This window comes from Arachis hypogaea, chromosome 9 (genome assembly GCF_003086295.3).
Source record: "Arachis hypogaea cultivar Tifrunner chromosome 9, arahy.Tifrunner.gnm2.J5K5, whole genome shotgun sequence".
Classification (NCBI taxonomy): Eukaryota; Viridiplantae; Streptophyta; class Magnoliopsida; order Fabales; family Fabaceae; genus Arachis; species Arachis hypogaea.
Genome location: NC_092044.1, coordinates 90,027,804 through 90,047,068, shown reverse-complemented (window position 1 = coordinate 90,047,068; position 19,265 = coordinate 90,027,804).

Here is a 19,265-nt window from a genome sequence, read left to right as displayed (position 1 = left end):
TCCTTTCTGGTGGCTGTATTGAGCCTTCTGTAGTCAATACACATACGCCACCCTGTAATTGTTCTTGTAGGAACCAGTTCATTTTTTCATTATGAACCACAGTCATGCCTCCCTTCTTGGGGACAACGTGGACAGGGCTCACCCAGGGGCTATCAGAAATAGGATAAATAATCCCAGCCTCTAGTAACTTAGTGACCTCTTTCTGCACCACCTCCTTCCTGGCTGGATTTAGCCGCCTCTGTGGTTGAACCACTGGCTTAGCATCGTCCTCCAATAGGATCTTGTGCATGCATCTTGCTGGGCTAATTCCCTTAAGATCACCTAATGGACCACCCAAGAGCTGTCTTGTGTGTCCTTAGCACTTCAATTAGTGCTTTCTCTTCTTGTGGATTTAAAGCAGAGCTTATGATCACTGAAAAGTGTCACCCTCTCCTAGAAATTCATATTTCAGGGATGGTGGTAGTGGTTTGAGCTCGGGTTTAGGAGGTTTTTCCTCTTCCTGAGGAATTTTTAGAGGTTCTTTTATTTCCTTTAGTTCCTCCAGATCAGGCTGAACATCTTTAAAGATGTCCTCTAGCTCAGATTCGAGACTTTCAGTCATATTGACTTCCTCCACCAAAGAGTCAATAATATCAGTGCTCATGCAGTCATTTGATGTGTCTGGATGCTGCATAGCTTTGACAACATTCAACTTGAACTCATCCTCATTAACTCTCAGGGTTAATTCCCCTTTTTGGACGTCAATGAGGGTTCGTCCAGTTGCTAGGAAAGGTCTTCCTAGAATGAGAGTTGCACTCTTGTGCTCCTCCATTTCCAACACTACAAAGTCAGTGGGAAAGGCAAATGGCCCAACCATGACAATTATGTCCTCAATTATGCCTGATGGATATTTAATGGAGCCATCAGCAAGTTTGAGGCATAGTCGGGTTGGTTTGACTTCTTCAATCAAGCCAAGCTTTCTGATAGTGGATGCAGGTATTAGGTTGATACTTGCCCCAAGATCACATAGAGCTTTCTTGGTACAAGTACCCTCTAATGTGCATGGTATCATAAAGCTTCCAGGATCTTTAAGCTTCTCTGGTAAGCTCTTTAAAATGACTGCACTGCATTCTTCAGTGAGAAAAACTTTTTCAGTTTCTCTCCAATCCTTCTTATGACTTAAGATCTCTTTCATGAACTTAGCATAAGAGGGTATTTGCTCAAGTGCCTCTGCAAACAGAATCTTTATTTCAAGAGTCCTGAGATAGTCTGCAAAGCGGGCGAATTGCTTATCCTGTTCCGCTTGGCGGAGTTTCTGAGGATAAGGCATCTTGGATTTATACTCTTCAACCTTAGTTGCTGCAGGTTTATTTCCTACAGAAGTGGTTGGAGAAGCCTGCTTAAGGGGGTTGTTATCAGCACTTGCAAGTGTCTGACCCCTTTGTGGCGTTTGAACGCCAGGATTGGATGCTTTTTGGGTGTTTAAGGCCAAATTGCAACCTTTTTCTGGCGTTTGAACGCCAGAATTGGCTACCCATTGGGCGTTTAATGCCACTTTCTTACCCTTTTCTGGCGTTTGAATGCCAGAATCATTCCTCTCTGGGCTCTTACTGTCCTCAGAGGGCTTTTGGGTAGTTGGTTGGTCATCCTCTGTCAGTTGTTCCTTTCTTAGCTTTCTGCTGCTTTAAGTTGATACATTCAATGTCTTCCCATTCCTTAATTTAACAGCTTGGCATTCTTCTGTTATTTGTTTAGATAGTTGCTGTCTTGTCTGATTCAATTGTGCTTCCATATTCTTGTTAGCATTTTTAGTGTCTTGGAGCATCTCTTTAAATTCTGCTAATTGTCTTGTCATAAGGAGTAATTGCTGATTAAGTTCAACAATCTGTTCTTGAGGATTAGGATTAGTAGTTACTATCCTAGCCTCTTCTTTTATAGAGGACTCACTTGTTGAGTACAGATGTTGATTTCTAGCAACAGTATCTATGAGTTCTTGAGCCTCTTCAATTGTCTTTCTCATGTGTATTGATCCACCATCTGAGTGGTCTAGAGACATCTGAGCTTTCTCTGTAAGCCCATAGTAGAAGATGTCTAACTGTACCCACTCTGAAAACATTTCAGAGGGGCATTTCCTTAGCATAACTCTATACCTCTCCCAGGCATTATAAAGGGATTCATTATCCTCTTGTTTAAAGCCTTGGATGTCCAGCCTTAGCTGTGTCATCCTTTTTGGAGGGTAAAATTGATTCAGGAATTTGTCTGATAACTATCTCCATGTTTTTATGCTTGCTGTGGGTTGGTTATTCAACCACCTCTTAGCATGATCTTTTACAGCAAATGGAAACAGTAACAATCTGTAGACATCCTGATCCACTTCTTTATCATGTACTGTGTCAGCAATTTGTAAAAACTGTGCCAGAAACTCAGTAGGTTCTTCCTGTGAAAGACCGGAATACTGGCAATTTTGCGGCACCATGATAATGAGTTGAGGATTTAGCTCAAAGCTGCTTGCTTTAATGGGAGGTATACAGATGCTACTCCCATATGCAGCTGTAATGGGGTTAGCATATGACCCCAGAGTCCTTCTGGACTGCTCAATTCCACTTAGGTCCATGATGGAGAAAGGAAGATGATATGGATTGTGGTGGACAAAATTGTGATTCCTTTGGTATTGTATTTTGTAAAATTCAATGCTTTTTCAACTATGTGTGGACACAACTCCGTTCAACTTAACCAGCAAGTGTACTGGGTTATCCAAGTAATACCTTACGTGAGTAAGGGTCGATCCCACAGAGATTGTTGGTATGAAGCAAGCTATGGTCACCTTGTAAATCTCAGTTAAGTGGATTCATAGGGTCAAATGTAATTGGATTAGATATTTAAAAGATAAATAAAATAAAAAGGGATAGAAATACTTATGTAAACCAATAGTGGGAATTTCAGATAGGTGTGTGGAGATGCTAGAATCCTTTCGAATCTCTACTTTCTTATTGCTTTCATCCAATCCTTCTTACTCCTTTCCATGGCAAGCTGTATGTAGGGCATCACCATCATCAATGGCTACTTTTAATCCTCTCGGGAAAATGGTCCTATGCGCTGTCACTGCACGGCTAATCGTCTGGAGGCATCACCCTTGTTGATAGCTACATCCCATCCTCTCAGTGAAAATGGTCCAAATGCTCTGTCACAGCACGGCTAATCATCTGTCGGTTCTCAATCAGGTTGGAGTAGAATCCATTGATTCTTTTGCGTTTGTCATCACGCCCAGCCTTCAGGAGTTTGAAGATCGTCACAGTCATTCAATACCGGAATCCTACTCGGAATACCACAGACAAGGTTAGACTTTCTGGATTCTCGGGATCCTACTCGGAATACCACAGACAAGGTTAGACTTTCCGGATCCCCATGAATGCCGCCGTCTATCTAGCTTATACCACGAAGATTCTGTTGGGGAATCTAAGAGATATGCGCCTGGCCTAGAGTAGAACGGAAGTGGTTGTCAATCACGCGCGTTCATAGGTGAGAATGATGATGAGTGTCACGGATCATCACATTCATCAAAGTGTTGTGCAACGTATATCTTGGAATAAGAATAATGGCGAATCGAATATAAAGTAATGGTAATTGTATTGAAACTTGAGGTACAGCAGAGCTCCACACCCTTAATCTATGGTGTGCAGAAACTCCACCGTTGAAAATACATAAGTGAAAGGTTCAGGCATGGCCGAATGGCCAGCTCCCATGAAGGTGATCAAAAGACCGAATGGTCAAAAGACGACTAATACACTAGTAAGAAGTCTTATTTATACTAAACTAGCTACTAGGGTTTACATGAGTAAGTAATTGGTGCATAAATCTACTTCCGGGGCCCACTTGGTGTATGTTTGGGCTGAGCTTGATCTATTCACGAGCTGAGGCTTTTCTTGGAGTTGAACGCCAAGTTATAACGTGTTTTGGGCGCTCAACTCCGGATCATGACGTGTTTCTGGCGTTTAACTCCAGACAGCAGCATGTACTTGGCGTTCAACGCCAAGTTACGTCGTCAATTTCCGAATAAAGTATGGACTATTATATATTTCTGAACAGCTCTGGATGTCTACTTTCCAACGCCGTTGAGAGCGCGCCATTTGGAGTTCTGTAGCTCCAGAAAATCCATTTTGCGTGCAGGGAGGTCAGATTCCAACAGCATCAGTAGTCCTTTTGTCAGCCTTTTTCAGAGTTTTGCTCAAGTCCCTCAATTTCAGCCAGAAATTACCTGAAATCATAGAAAAACACACAAACTCATAGTAAAGTCCAGAAATGTTAATTTAACATAAAAACTAATGAAAACATCCCTAAATGTAGCTTGAACTTACTAAAAACTACCTAAAAACAATGCCAAAAAGCGTATAAATTATCCGCTCATCACAACACCAAACATAAATTGTTGCTTGTCCCCAAGCAACTGAAAATCAATTAGGATAAAAAGAAGAGAATATACTATAAATTCCAGAATATCAATGAATATTAATTATAATTAGATGAGCGGGACTTGTAGCTTTTTGCTTCTGAACAGTTTTGGCATCCCACTTTTTCCTTTGAAGTTTAGAATGATTGGCTTCTCTAGGAACTTAGAATTTTGGATAGTGTTATTGACTTTCCTAGTTAAGCATGTTGATTCTTGAACACAGCTACTTATGAGTCTTGGCCGTGGCCCTAAGCACTTTGTTTTCCAGTATTACCACCGGATACATAAATGCCACAGACACATGACTGGGTGAACCTTTTCAGATTGTGACTCAGCTTTGCTAGAGTCCCCAGTTAGAGGTGTCCAGAGCTCTTAAGCACACTTTTTTTGCTTTGGATCACGACTTTAACCACTCAGTCTCAAGCTTTTCACTTGGACCTACATGACACAAGCACATGGTTAGGGACAGCTTGATTTAGCCGCTTAGGCCTGGATTTTAATTCCTTGGGCCCTCCTATCCATTGATGCTCAAAGTCTTGGATCCTTTTTACCCTTGCCTTTTGGTTTTAAGGGCTATTGGATTTTTCTGCTTGCTTTTTCTTTTTTCTTTTCTATTTTTTTTGCCAATTATTTTTTTTCGCAAGCTTTTTACTTTTCACTGCTTTTTTTTGCTTCAAGAATCAATTTCATGATTTTTCAGATCACCAATAACATTTTTCTTTGTTCATCATTCTTTCAAGAGCCAACAGTTTTAACATTCATAAACAACAAGATCAAAAAATATGCACTGTTTAAGCATTCATTCAGAAAACAAAAAGTATTGTCACCACATCAATATAATTAAATTAAATTCAAGGACAATTTTCGAAATTTATGTACTTCTTGTTCTTTTGAATTAAAAATATTTTTCATTTAAGAGAGGTGAAGGATTAATGGAATTTATTCATAGCTTTAAGACATAGTTACTAACTACTAATGATCATGAAGTAGAGACACAAAACATAGATAAACATACAACATAAAAACCGAAAAGCAGAAAGAAATAAGAACAAGGAATGAATCCACCTTAGTGGCATCTTCTTCTTGAAGGTCCAACAATGTCCTTAAGCTCTTCTATGTCCCTTCCTTGCCTTTGTTGCTCCTCCCTCATTGCTCTTTGATCTTCTCTTATTTCATGGAGAATGATGGAGTGCTCATGATGTTCCACCCTTAATTGTTCCACATTATGGCTCAAATCTTCTAAGGAAGTGTTGAGTTGTTCCCAATAGTTGTTGGGAGGAAAGTGCATCCCTTGAGGCATCTCAGGGATTTCTTGATGATGAGCTTCCTCATGCATCTCTTGAGAACCGTGAAGGGTCTCTCTTGCTTGCTCCATCCTCTTTTTGGTGATGGGCTTATCCTCTTCAATGGAGATGTCTCCTTCTATGGTAACTCCAGCTGAGTAACATAGATGGCAAATAAGGTGAGGAAAAGCTAGCCTTGCCATGGTGGAGTGCTTGTCGGCTATTTTGTAGAATTCATTGGAGATGACTTCATGAACTTCTACTTCCTCTCCAATCATGATGCTATGAATCATGATGGCCCGATCCACAGTAACTTCAGATCGGTTGCTAGTGGGAATGATGGAGCGTTGAATGAACTCCAACCATCCTCTAGCCACAGGCTTGAGGTCCAGTCTTCTTAGTTGAACTGGCTTGCCTTTGGAGTCTCTCTTCCATTGAGCTCCTTCCACACATATGTCCGTAAGGACTTGGTCCAACCTTTGATTAAAGTTGACCCTTCTAGTGTAGGGGCGTTCATCTTCTTGCATCATGGGCAAGTGGAATGCCAACCTCACATTTTTCGAACTAAAATCTAAGTATTTCCCCCGAACCATTGTGAGATAATTCTTTGGACTCGGGTTCATACTTTGATCATGGTTCCTAGTTATCCATGCATTGGCATAGAACTCTTGAACCATTAAGATTCCGACTTGTTGCATGGGGTTGGTTAAGACTTCCCAACCTCTTCTTCGGATCTCATGTCGGATCTCCGGATACTCATTTTTCTTGAGCTTGAAAGGGACCTCAGGGATCACCTTTTTCTTTGCCACAACATCATAGAAGTGGTCTTGATGGCTCTTGGAGATGAATCTTTCCATCTCCCATGACTCGTAGGTGGAAGCTTTTGTCTTCCCTTTTCCTTTTCTAGAGGATTCTCTGGCCTTAGGTGCCATTGATGGTAATGGAAAACAAAAAAGATTATGCTTTGACCACACCAAACTTAAAATATTGCTCGTCCTCGAGCAATAGAAGAAAGAAGAGAAGAAGAAGAAGAAGAGAATATGGAGGAGAAGGGGAAGTGTAGGTTCGGCCAAGGTGAAGAAGAGGGGGTTGTGTTGGGTGAAAATGAAGTAGAAAGGAAGGGTATATATAGGGAGGGGGTGGGTGTAGGTTCGGCCATTTAGGGTGGGAATAGGTGGGAAAGTGTTTTTAAATTTTGAAGGTGGGTGGGGTTTATAGGGAAGAGTGGATGGATGTGAGTGGTGAAGGGGGTGATTGGGAAGAGGGATTGAGGTGATTGGTGAAGGGTTTTGGGAAGTGTGAAATGGGGAAGAGTAAAATAGGATTAGGAGGTAAGGTGGGAATATGTTAGGTGGGGATCCTGTGGGGTCCACAGATCCTGAGGTGATCCTGTGGGGTCCACAGATCCAGAGGTGTCAAGGAATTCCATTCCTGCACCAAATAGGCATGTAAAATGCCTTTGCACACCATTCTGGCGTTTAAACGCCGAGTGGTGCACATTCTGGGCGTTCAACGCCCACATGTAACATGTTTCTGGCGTTGAACGCCAGTTTCATGCTTGTTGCTGGCGTTCAGCGCCAGCTTTTCCTCTAGGCACATTCCTGGCGTTCAGCACCAGAATGTTGCTTGTTTCTGGCGTTCAGCGCCAGTTTCATGCTCTGTTCTGGCGTTGAACGCCAGCCAGATGCTCCTTACTGGCGTTGAACGCCAGTCTGTGCTTCCTCCAGGGTGTGATTTTTCTTCTGCTATTTTTTATTATGTTTTTAATTTTTATGATTTTTTCGTGACTCCTCATGATCATGTACCTAATAAAACACAAAATAACAATAAAATAAAAAATAGATGAATAAAATTTGGTTGCCTCCTAACAAGCGCTTCTTTAATGTCAATAGCTTGACATTGTGCTCTCATGGAGCCACAAAGGTGATCAGGTCAATATTGTATAGTCCCAACACCAAACTTAGAGTTTGGATATGGGATCTTGACACCAAACTTAGAGTTTGGTTGTGGCCTCCCAACACCAAACTTAGAGTTTGACTGTGGGGGCTCTTCTTGACTCTGAACTAAGAGAAGCTCTTCATGCTTACTCTCTTTTGTCACAGAGGGATGACCATGTGCCTTAAACACAAGGTAGTCCCCATTCAATTGAAGGACTAATTCACCTCTGTTGACATCTATCACAGCTCCTGCTATGGCTAGGAAAGGTCTTCCAAGGATGATGCATTCATCTTCTTCCTTCCTAGTGTCTAAGATTATGAAATCAACAGGGATGTAAAGGCCTTCAACCTTTACTAACACGTCCTCCACTATTCCATAAGCTTGTCTCAATGACTTGTCTGCCAATTATAATGAGAACAAGGCAGGTTGTACCTCAATGATCCCCAGCTTCTCCATTACAGAGAGTAGCATAAGATTTATCCCTGACCCTAGATCACATAGAGCCTTTTCAAAGGTCATGGTGCCTATGGTACAAGGTATTAAGAACTTACCAGGATCTTGTTTCTTTTGAGGTAGAGTTTGCTGAATCCAGGTATCTAATTCATTAATGAGCAAGGGAGGTTCACTTTCCCAAGTCTCATTACCAAACAACTTGGCATTCAGCTTCATGATAGCTCCTAAATATTGAGCAACTTGCTCTCCAGTCACATCTTCATCCTCTTCAGAGGAAGAATAGTCTTCAGAGCTCATGAATGGCAGAAGGAGATTTAATGGAATCTCTATAGTCTCTATATGAGCCTCAGATTCCTTTGGATCCTTAATAGGAAATTCCTTCTTGCTTGAGGGACGTCCCAGGAGGTCTTCCTCACTAGGATTTTCGTCCTCCTCCTCCCTTGTGCATTCGGCCATATTGATTACATCAATGGCCTCGCACTCTCCTTTTGGATTTTCTTCTGTATTGCTTGGGAGAATACTGGGAGGAGTTTCACTGACTTTCTTACTCAGCTGGCCCACTTGTGCCTCCAGATTTCTGATGGAGGATCTTGTTTCACTCATGAAACTGAAAGTGGCTTTTGACAGATCAGAAACTAGATTGGCTAAATTAGAAGTGCTTTGTTCAGCATTCTCTGTCTGTTGCTGAGAAGATGATGGAAAAGGCTTGCTATTGCTCAGCCTATTGCGTCCACCATTGTTAAAGCCTTGTTGAGGCTTTTGTTGATCCTTCCATGAGAAATTTGGATGATTTCTCCATGATGAGTTATAGGTGTTTCCATAAGGTTCACTCATGTAATTAACCTCTGCCATGGCAGGGTTCTTAGGATCATAAGCTTCTTCAGAAGCTGCCTCTTTAGTACTGTTGGATGCATGTTGCCATCCATTTAGACTTTGAGAGATCATGTTGACTTGCTGAGTCAACACTTTGTTCTGAGCCAATATGGCATTCAGAGCATCAATTTCAAGAACTCCCTTCCTCTGAGGCGTCCCATTATTCACGGAATTCCTCTTAGAAGTGTACATGAATTGGTTATTTGCAACCATGTCAATGAGTTCTTGAGCCTCTTCAGGCGTTTTCTTTAGGTGAATAGATCCACCTGCAGAATGGTCCAATGACATTTTTGAAAATTCAGATAGGCCATAATAGAATATATCTAATATGGTCCATTCTGAAAACATGTCAGATGGACATCTTTTGGTCAGGTGCTTGTATCTTTCCCAAGCTTCATAGAGGGATTCACCATCTTTTTGCTTGAATGTTTGAACATCCACTCTCAGCTTGCTCAGCTTTTGAGGAGGAAAGAATTTATCCAAGAAGGCTGTGACCAGCTTATCCTAGGAGTCCAGGCTATCCTTAGGTTGTGAATCCAACCATATTCTAGCTCTATCTCTTACAGCAAAAGGGAAAAGCATGAGTCTGTAGACTTTAGGATCAACTCCATTCGTCTTTACAGTCTCACAGATCTGCAAGAACTCAGTTAAAAACTGATAAGGATCTTCAGATGGAAGTCAATAAAACTTGCAGTTTTGTTGCATTAAGGCAACTAGCTGAGGTTTCAGCTCAAAATTATTGGCTCCAATGGCAGGAATGGAGATGCTTCTTCCATCAAATTTGGACGTTGGCTTTGTGAAGTCACCAAGCATTCTCCTTGCATTATTATTATTTTCGCCTGCCATCTCCTTCTCTTGTTCGAAAATTTCTGAAAGGTTGTTTCTGGATTGTTGTAATTTAGTTTCTCTTATTTTCCTTTTCAGAGTCCTTTCAGGTTTAGGATCAATTTTAACAAGAGTGCCTTTTTCCCTGTTCCTGCTCATATGAAAGAGAAGAAAACAAGAAAAAAAAAGAGGAATCCTCTATGTCATAGTATAGAGATTCCTTTATGTTAGTAGAAAAAGAAAGGGGAGAAGAGTGAAGAAGAATGAATAGTCTGTATAAAGAGTAAGGATAGGGGAGGTGAAGAGAAGTGTTAGTAATTAAATAATTAAATATAAGAAGAGAAGAGGAAGAGAATTCGAAAATAATTTTAAAAAGGGGTTAGTGATTTTCGAAAATTAGAGATAAAATGTAATTAAAATTAAAACATGAAACAATTAGTTAATTAAAAAGAATTTTTGAAAAAGGGGTAAGATATTTTCGAAAATTAGAGAGGAAAGATTAGTTAGGTGGTTTTGAAAAAGATAAGAAACAAACAAAAAGTCAAATAGTTAGTTGAAAAAGATAATAAAGTCAAATTGAAAAGATAAGAGGATAAGAAGTTAGATAAGATATTTTGAAATCAAATTTTGAAAAAGATAAAATTTTTGAAAAATATAAGATAAATAGATAAGATAAAAAGATATGGTTGAAAAAGATTTTAATTTTAAAATTAAAATTAATTACTTAACTAACAAGAAACTACAAGATAAGATTCTAGAACTTAAAGATTGAACCTTTCTTAACAAGAAAGTAACAAACTTCAAATTTTTGAATCAATCACATTAATTGTTAGTAGATTTTCGAAAATATGATGTAAATATAAGAAAAAGATTTTGAAAATATAAGATTTTTGAATTTGAAAATTTTACTTGACTTGTAAGAAACAACTAATTTTTTAAAAATTTTTGACCAAGTCAACCCAAAATTTCGAAAATTTGGAGGGAAATAAGGAAAAGATATTTTTTTATTTTTGAATTTTTAAAGATGAGAGAGAAAAACATAAAAATGACCCAAAATATGAAAATTTTGGATCAAACACATAATGCATGCAAGAACACTATGAATGTCAATATGAACACTAAGAACACTTTGAAGATCATGATGAACATCAAGAACATAATTTTGAAAAATTTTTGATGCAAAGAAAACATGCAAGACACCAAACTTAGAAATTTTTAATGCTTGAAAAATATGAATGCAAAGATGCACATGAAAAACAACAAACAACACAAAACAAGAAATCATCAAGATCAAACAAGAAGACTTGTCAAGAACAACTTGAAGATCATGAAGAACACTATGAATGCATGGAATTTTCGAAAAATGCAAGAAAAATTTTTAAAGCATGCAATTGACACCAAACTTAAAAATTGACTCAAGACTCAGACAAGAACACAAAATATTTTTTATTTTTATGATTTTCTAATTTTTTTGGATTTTTATTAAATTTTTTTCGAAAATATTTTTGGAAAAACGAAAAAGAAAAATTTTGAAAAAGTTTTTGAAAAGAAAACTACCTAATCTGAGCAACAAGATGAACCGTCAGTTGTCCATACTCGAACAATCCCCGGCAACGGCGCCAAAAACTTGGTGGACGAAATTGTGATTCCTTTGTTATTATATTTTGTAAAATTCATTGCTTTTTCAACTATGTGTGGACACAACTCCGTTCAACTTAACCAGCAAGTGTACTGGGGTTATCCAAGTAATACCTTACGTGAGTAAGGGTCGATCCCACAGAGATTGTTGGTATGAAGCAAGCTATGGTCACCTTGTAAATCTCAGTTAAGTGGATTCATAGGGTCAAATGTAATTGGATTAGATATTTAAAAGATAAATAAAATAAAAAGGGATAGAAATACTTATGTAAACCAATAGTGGGAATTTCAGATAGGTGTGTGGAGATGCTAGAATCCTTTCGAATCTCTACTTTCTTATTGCTTTCATCCAATCCTTCTTACTCCTTTCCATGGCAAGCTGTATGTAGGGCATCACCATCATCAATGGCTACTTTTAATCCTCTCGGGAAAATGGTCCTATGCGCTGTCACTGCACGGCTAATCGTCTGGAGGCATCACCCTTGTTGATAGCTACATCCCATCCTCTCAGTGAAAATGGTCCAAATGCTCTGTCACAGCACGGCTAATCATCTGTCGGTTCTCAATCAGGTTGGAGTAGAATCCATTGATTCTTTTGCGTTTGTCATCACGCCCAGCCTTCAGGAGTTTGAAGATCGTCACAGTCATTCAATACCGGAATCCTACTCGGAATACCACAGACAAGGTTAGACTTTCTGGATTCCCGGGATCCTACTCGGAATACCACAGACAAGGTTAGACTTTCCGGATCCCCATGAATGCCGCCGTCTATCTAGCTTATACCACGAAGATTCTGTTGGGGAATCTAAGAGATATGCGCCTGGCCTAGAGTAGAACGGAAGTGGTTGTCAATCACGCGCGTTCATAGGTGAGAATGATGATGAGTGTCACAGATCATCACATTCATCAAAGTGTTGTGCAACGTATATCTTGGAATAAGAATAAAAGCGAATCGAATATAAAGTAATGGTAATTGTATTGAAACTTGAGGTACAGCAGAGCTCCACACCCTTAATCTATGGTGTGCAGAAACTCCACCGTTGAAAATACATAAGTGAAAGGTTCAGGCATGGCCGAATGGCCAGCCCCCATGAAGGTGATCAAAAGACCGAATGGTCAAAAGACGACTAATACACTAGTAAGAAGTCTTATTTATACTAAACTAGCTACTAGGGTTTACATGAGTAAGTAATTGATGTATAAATCCACTTCCGGGGCCCACTTGGTGTATGTTTGGGCTGAGCTTGATCTATCCACGAGCTGAGGCTTTTCTTGGAGTTGAACGCCAAGTTATAACGTGTTTTGGGCGTTCAACTCCGGATCATGACGTGTTTCTGGCGTTTAACTCCAGACAGCAGTATGTACTTGGCGTTCAACGCCAAGTTACGTCGTCAATTTCCAAATAAAGTATGAACTATTATATATTTCTGGAAAGCTCTGGATGTCTACTTTCCAACGCCGTTGAGAGCGCGCCATTTGGAGTTCTTTAGCTCCAGAAAATTCATTTTGAGTGCAGGGAGGTCAGATTCCAACAACATCAGCAGTCCTTTTGTCAGCCTTTTTCAGAGTTTTGCTCAAGTCCCTCAATTTCAGCCAGAAATTACCTGAAATCACAGAAAAACACCCAAACTCATAGTAAAGTCCAGAAATGTGAATTTAACATAAAATCTAATGAAAACATCCCTAAAAGTAGCTTGAACTTACTAAAAACTACCTAAAAACAATGCCAAAAAGCGTATAAATTATCCGCTCATCAGATTGCAAGTAAATTATATTTTTATTTTTTTATTTTTTTATTTTATTTAATTAATAGTGACCGAAAATAATAAAATAAAATAAATAGAAAATAAAATAAATTTCGAAAACTAAAAGAAAATAAAATCAAGGCAAATTGAAAACTAAATTAATTAATTAATAAAAAAGATTTTGGAATTAGCAATTAAAAAGATATGATTGAAAATTATTTTGAAAAAGATATGATTGAGAAGATATGATTGCAATTAAAAAAAATTATTGAAAAGATATGATTGAAGAAATTAAAAAGATTTGATTTTTGAAAAAGATTTGAAAAGATCAATTTTTGAAATTAGAATTTTGACTTGACTAAAAAAAAGATATGATTTTGAAAATCTTTGACTAATTTAATGCAAAATTTCAAAAATTATGAGTAAAATAAGGAAAGGATATTTTTTTATTTTTAAATTTTAATGATGAAAGAGAAAAACAACAAAACGACACTAAACTTAGAAATTTTAGATCAAAACAAAGAGAACAAACAAGAAAACTTTGAATGTCAAGATGAACACCAAGAACACTTTGAAGCTCAAGATGAACACCAAGAACAATTTTTTTTTTAATTTTTAAGTGAATAAAAGTACAAAAGACACCAAACTTAAAATATGAAACTAAACTCAAATAAAAGACTCTAAACCAACAAAAATAAAACAGTCCTAATCTAAGCAACAAGATAAACCGTCAGTTGTCCAAAATCGAACACTCCCCGGCAACGGCGCCAAAATCTTGGTGCACGAAATTGCAATCATACTTTTGCAATTCCGCACAACTAACCAGCAAGTGCACTGGGTCGTCCAAGTAATACCTTACGTGAGTAAAGGTCGATCCCACAGAGATTGTTGGCTTGAAGTAAGCTATGGTTATCTTGTAACTCTTAGTCAGGATATCAATAATTCTCAGGTTTAATTGTGAAAAGTAAAAGAACATGAAATAAATACTTGTTTTGCAGTAATGGAGAACAGGTTGAGGTTTTGGAGATGCTCTATATTTTGAATCTCTGCTTTCCTACTGTCTTCTTCTTCATGCACGCAAGGCTCCTTCCATGGCAAGCTGTATGTAGGGTTTCACCTTTGTCAATGGCTACCTCCCATCCTCTCAGTGAAAATGTTCAACGCGCTCTGTCACAGCACGGCTAATCATCTGTCGGTTCTCAATCAGATTGGAATAGAATCCAGTGATTCTTTTGCGTCTGTCACTAATGCCCAGCCCTCAGGAGTTTGAAGCTCGTCACTGTCATTCAATCCTTGAATCCTACTCAGAATACCACAGACAAGGTTTAGACCTTCCGGATTCTCTTGAATGCCGCCATCAATTCTAGCTTATACCACGAAGATTCTGATTAAGGAATCCAAGAGATATTCACTCAATCTAAACTAGAACAGAGGTGGTTGTCAGGCACACGTTCATAGGTGAGAATGATGATGAGTGTCACGGATCATCACATTCATCAAGTTGAGGAACAAGTGATATCTTAGAATGGAAGCAAACGTGATTGAATGAAAGACAGTAGTAATTGCATTAATCCATCAAGACACAGCAGAGCTCCTCACCCCCAACCATGGGGTTTAGAGACTCATGCCGTAGAAGATACAATAAGAAACGTATAAAGTGTCATGAGGTAAAGATACAATGTCAAAAGGTCCTATTAATAGTGAACTAGTAACCTAGGGTATACAGAAGTGAGTAAATGAAATCCACTTCCGGGGTCCACTTGGTGTGTGCTTGGGCTGAGCATTGAAGCTTTCATGTGTAGAGACTTTTTCTGGAGTTAAACGCCAGCTTTTGTGCCAGTTTGGGCGTTTAACTCCAATTTTTGTGCCAGTTCCGGCGTTAAACGCCGGGAATTCTGAAGCTGATTTGCAACGCCAGTTTGGGCCATCAAATCTCGGGCAAAGTATGGACTATTATACATTGCTGGAAAGCCCAGGATGTCTACTTTCCAACGCAATTGAGAGCGCACCAATTGGGTTTCTGTAGCTCCAGAGAATCTATTTCGAGTACAGGGAGGTCAGAATCCAACAGTATCTGCAGTTCTTTTTCATCCTCTGAATCAGATTTTTGCTCAGGTCCCTCAATTTCAGCCAGAAATTACCTGAAATCACAGAAAAACACACAAACTCATAGTAAAGTCCAGAAAAGTGAATTTTAACTAAAAACTAATAAAAATATAGTAAAAACTAATTAAAACATACTAAAAACATACTGAAAACAATGCCAAAAAGCGTATAAATTATCCGCTCATCAGCAAACAGGAAATTAAATTGGAGAATTTGAATAATGTAAATAAAGGCTTTGACTGGGAGTTAATTAGTTGGAAGCCCCATTATTGTTGGATCACTCTCTAGATTAATTGATAATTAAAGGTTATCCTGTTTAGTTATCTCTTACTAGGTAAGGAAAAGTCAAACAAGTTGGAATGCTATGTCCGTTCACAAGTTGCAACCCACTTAATTAAAAGAGATTAGTGTTAGTGACTAGAGGGCAATCCAACAATAAACCCAATTACAATCTTTCTTTTGAGCTTTCCAACTCAAGGGTTCCTTTCAATCAACTCCCCATCAAGTTAAGGAACTACTCGCTCATTGTGAATGCAAGATTCATAACATATGAAAAGGAATTAAAGAACGACATTGTAAATAAAAATAAAAAATAATCAATTAAAAATAAAAGTAATCCTTGTATTAAATAATCCTAAAAATATTCCAATGGTAAAATTAAACAAAGCAAAGGACATGGAAGAGTAAAGCCAAGTAAAGAAAACGAACTAGAATGACGAAGTCTTGATGAGGTAATAACTCTTCTCAGTATCCCAATGCAAAAAGTGGTAGAAAAATAAAATCCTAAGAACTATGAATGTGTCGAGAGAAAAACCTAGAGGAGGAGTAAAAACTATATCTAAAACTAAAATTGTGTAGAATGAATGTTGTTTTTGGTTTCTGCATGTTCTTTGGCTCTTGTCTGCTGTTCTGGGCCGAAAACTGGGTCAAAATAGGGTCCAAAATCGCCCCCAGCGAATTCTTTAGATCGCGCACGTCACGCGATTGCGTCATCCATGCGGACGCGTCATTCGCATTTTTCCCTGCCACGCGTTCGCATCGTCCACGCTTCCGCGTCACTTGTGCTTTTCCAATCTGCGCGGTCGCGTGAGCCATGCGGCCGCGTCACTGCGATTTCTCCTCTTTCGCGCGAACGCGTGAGCCATGCGGCCGCGTCACTTATCACTGGCTATCTCCTCAATTTCTCATGTTCCTTCCATTTTTGCTAGCTTCCTTTCCAATCTCCAACTCATTCATGCCCTATAAAGCCTGAAACACTTAACACACAGATTACGGCATCGAATGGAATAAAGGAGAATCAAAATACATAATTAAAAGTCTCTAGGAAGCAGTTTTCAATCATGTAATAATTTCAGGAAGGAAATATAAATGCATGCTAAATTAATGAATAAGTGGGTAAGGATCATGATAAAACCACACAATTAAACACAATATAAACCATAAAATAGTGGTTTATCAAGAACCAACTGAGTTTCTGACACAGTTCTTACAAATTGCTGACACAATACATGATAAGGAAGTAGATCGGGATGTCTACAGATTATTACTGTTTCTATTTGCTGTAAAAGACCAAGCTAAGAGGTGGTTAAATAACCAACCTAAGGCCAGCATAAGAACATGGAAACAGTTGTTAGACAAGTTCCTGAATCAATATTTCTCTCCTAAGAGGATAACACAGCTAAGGCTGGACATCCAAGGCTTTAAACAAGAGGATAATGAATCCTTTTACAATGCCTGGGAGAGGTACAGAGAGATGCTAAGGAAATGCCCTTCTGAAATATTTTCAGAGTGGGTACAGTTAGACATCTTCTACTACGGGCTTACAGAAAAAGCTCAGATATCTTTAGACCACTCAGCTGGTGGATCTATACACATAAGAAAAATAATTGAAGAAACTCAAGAGCTCATTGATACAGTTGCTAGAAATCAGCATCTATACTTAAGTAGTGAGTCCTCCATAAAAGAAGAGGCTAAGGCAGTATCCACTGAACTTAGTCCTCAGGAACAAGTTGCTGAAATCAACCAGCATTTATGTTATCTGACAGAACAGTTGGCAGAATTTAAAGAGATGTTACAAGACACTAAGGATGCCAATAGGAACATGGAAGCACAACTTGACCAAACAAGACGGCAGTTATCAAAACAGATAATAGAGGAGTGCCAAGCAGTTCAATTAAGGAGTGGAAAAATATTGAATACTTCAACTCAAGGCAGTAGAAAGCCAAGAAAAGAACAATTAATAGAGGATGAGCAGACTGCTAACCAAAATCCCTCTGAGGACAGTAAGAGCCCAGAGAGGAATGATTCTGGCATTCAAATTCCAGAGAAGGGTGAAAAACTGGCGTTAAACGCCCAACCCATGTTCAGTTCTGGCTTTCAAACGCCAGAAAAGGGAGGGAATCTGGCGTTAAACGCCAATCCAGCCCCAATCTTGGCGTTCAAATGCCTATGAGGGGTCAGACACTTGAAGGTGCTGATAATAACCCCTCAAGAAGGCTTCTCAACCTACCTCTGTAAGAAATAAACCTGCAACAACCAAGGTTGAAGAATACAAAGCCAAAATACCTTATCCTCAGAAACTCTGCCAAGCAGAATAGGATAAACAATTTGTCCGCTTTGCAGACTATTTCAGGACTCTTGAAATTAAGATTTCGTTTGCAGAGGCACTTGAGCAAATACCTTCTTATGCTAAGTTCATGAAAGAGATCTTAAGTCATAAGAAGGATTGGAGAGAAACTGAAAAAGTTTTTCTCACGGAAGAATGCAGTGCAATCATTTTAAAGAGCTTACTAGAGAAGCTCAATGATCCTGGAAGCTTTATGATATCATGCACATTAGAGGGTACATGTACCAAGACAGCTCTATGTGATCTTGGGGCAAGTATCAACCTAATCCCTACATCCACTATCAGAAAGCTTGGTTTGACTGAAGATGTCAAACTAACCAGGATATGTCTTCAACTTGCTGATGGCTCCATTAAATACCCATCAGGCGTGATTGAAGACATGATTGTCACAGTTGGGCCATTCACATTTCCCACTGACTTTGTAGTGTTGGAAATAGAGGAGCACAAGAGTGAAACTCTCATTCTAGGAAGACCTTTCCTAGCAACTGGACGAACCCTCATTGACGTCCAAAAAGGGGAAGTAACCCTAAGAATCAATGAGGATGAGTTTAGGTTGAATGCTATTGAAGCAATGAAGCACCCAGACACGTCAAAAGACTGCATGCATGTTGATATTATTGTTTCTCTGGTACAGGAGATCAATATGGCTGAGAGTCTCGAATCAGAGCTAGAGGATATCTTTAAAGATGTTCAGCCTGATCTGGAGGAACCAGAGGAAATAAAAGAACCTCTGAAAATTCCTCAGGAAGAGGAGAAACCTCCTAAACCCGAGCTCAAACTACTACCACCATCCCTAAAATATGATTTTCTAGGAGAAGGTGAAACTTTTCCTGTAATCATAAGCTCTACCTTAGAGCCACAGGAAGAGAAAGCACTAATTCAGGTGCTAAGGACACACAAGACAGCTCTTGGGTGGTCCATTAGTGATCTCAAGGGCATTAGCTTAGCCAGATGCATGCACAAAATCCTACTAGAGGATAATGCCAAACCAGTGGTTTAACCACAAAGACGGCTGAATCCAGCCATGAAGGAGGTGGTGTAGAAAGATGTCACTAAATTACTAGAGGCTGGGATTATTTATCCCATTTCTGATAGCCCTTGGGTGAGCCCTGTCCATGTTGTACCCAAAAAGGGAGGCATGACAGTGGTTCATAATGAAAAAAATAAACTGGTTCCTTCAAGAACAGTTATAGGGTGGTGCATGTGTATTGACTACAGAAAACTCAATACAGCCACCAGAAAGGATCATTTTCCTTTACCCTTCATAGACCAAATGCTAGAAAGGCTAGCAGGTCATGACTATTACTGCTTTCTGGATGGCTATTCAGGCTACAACCAGATTGTAGTAAATC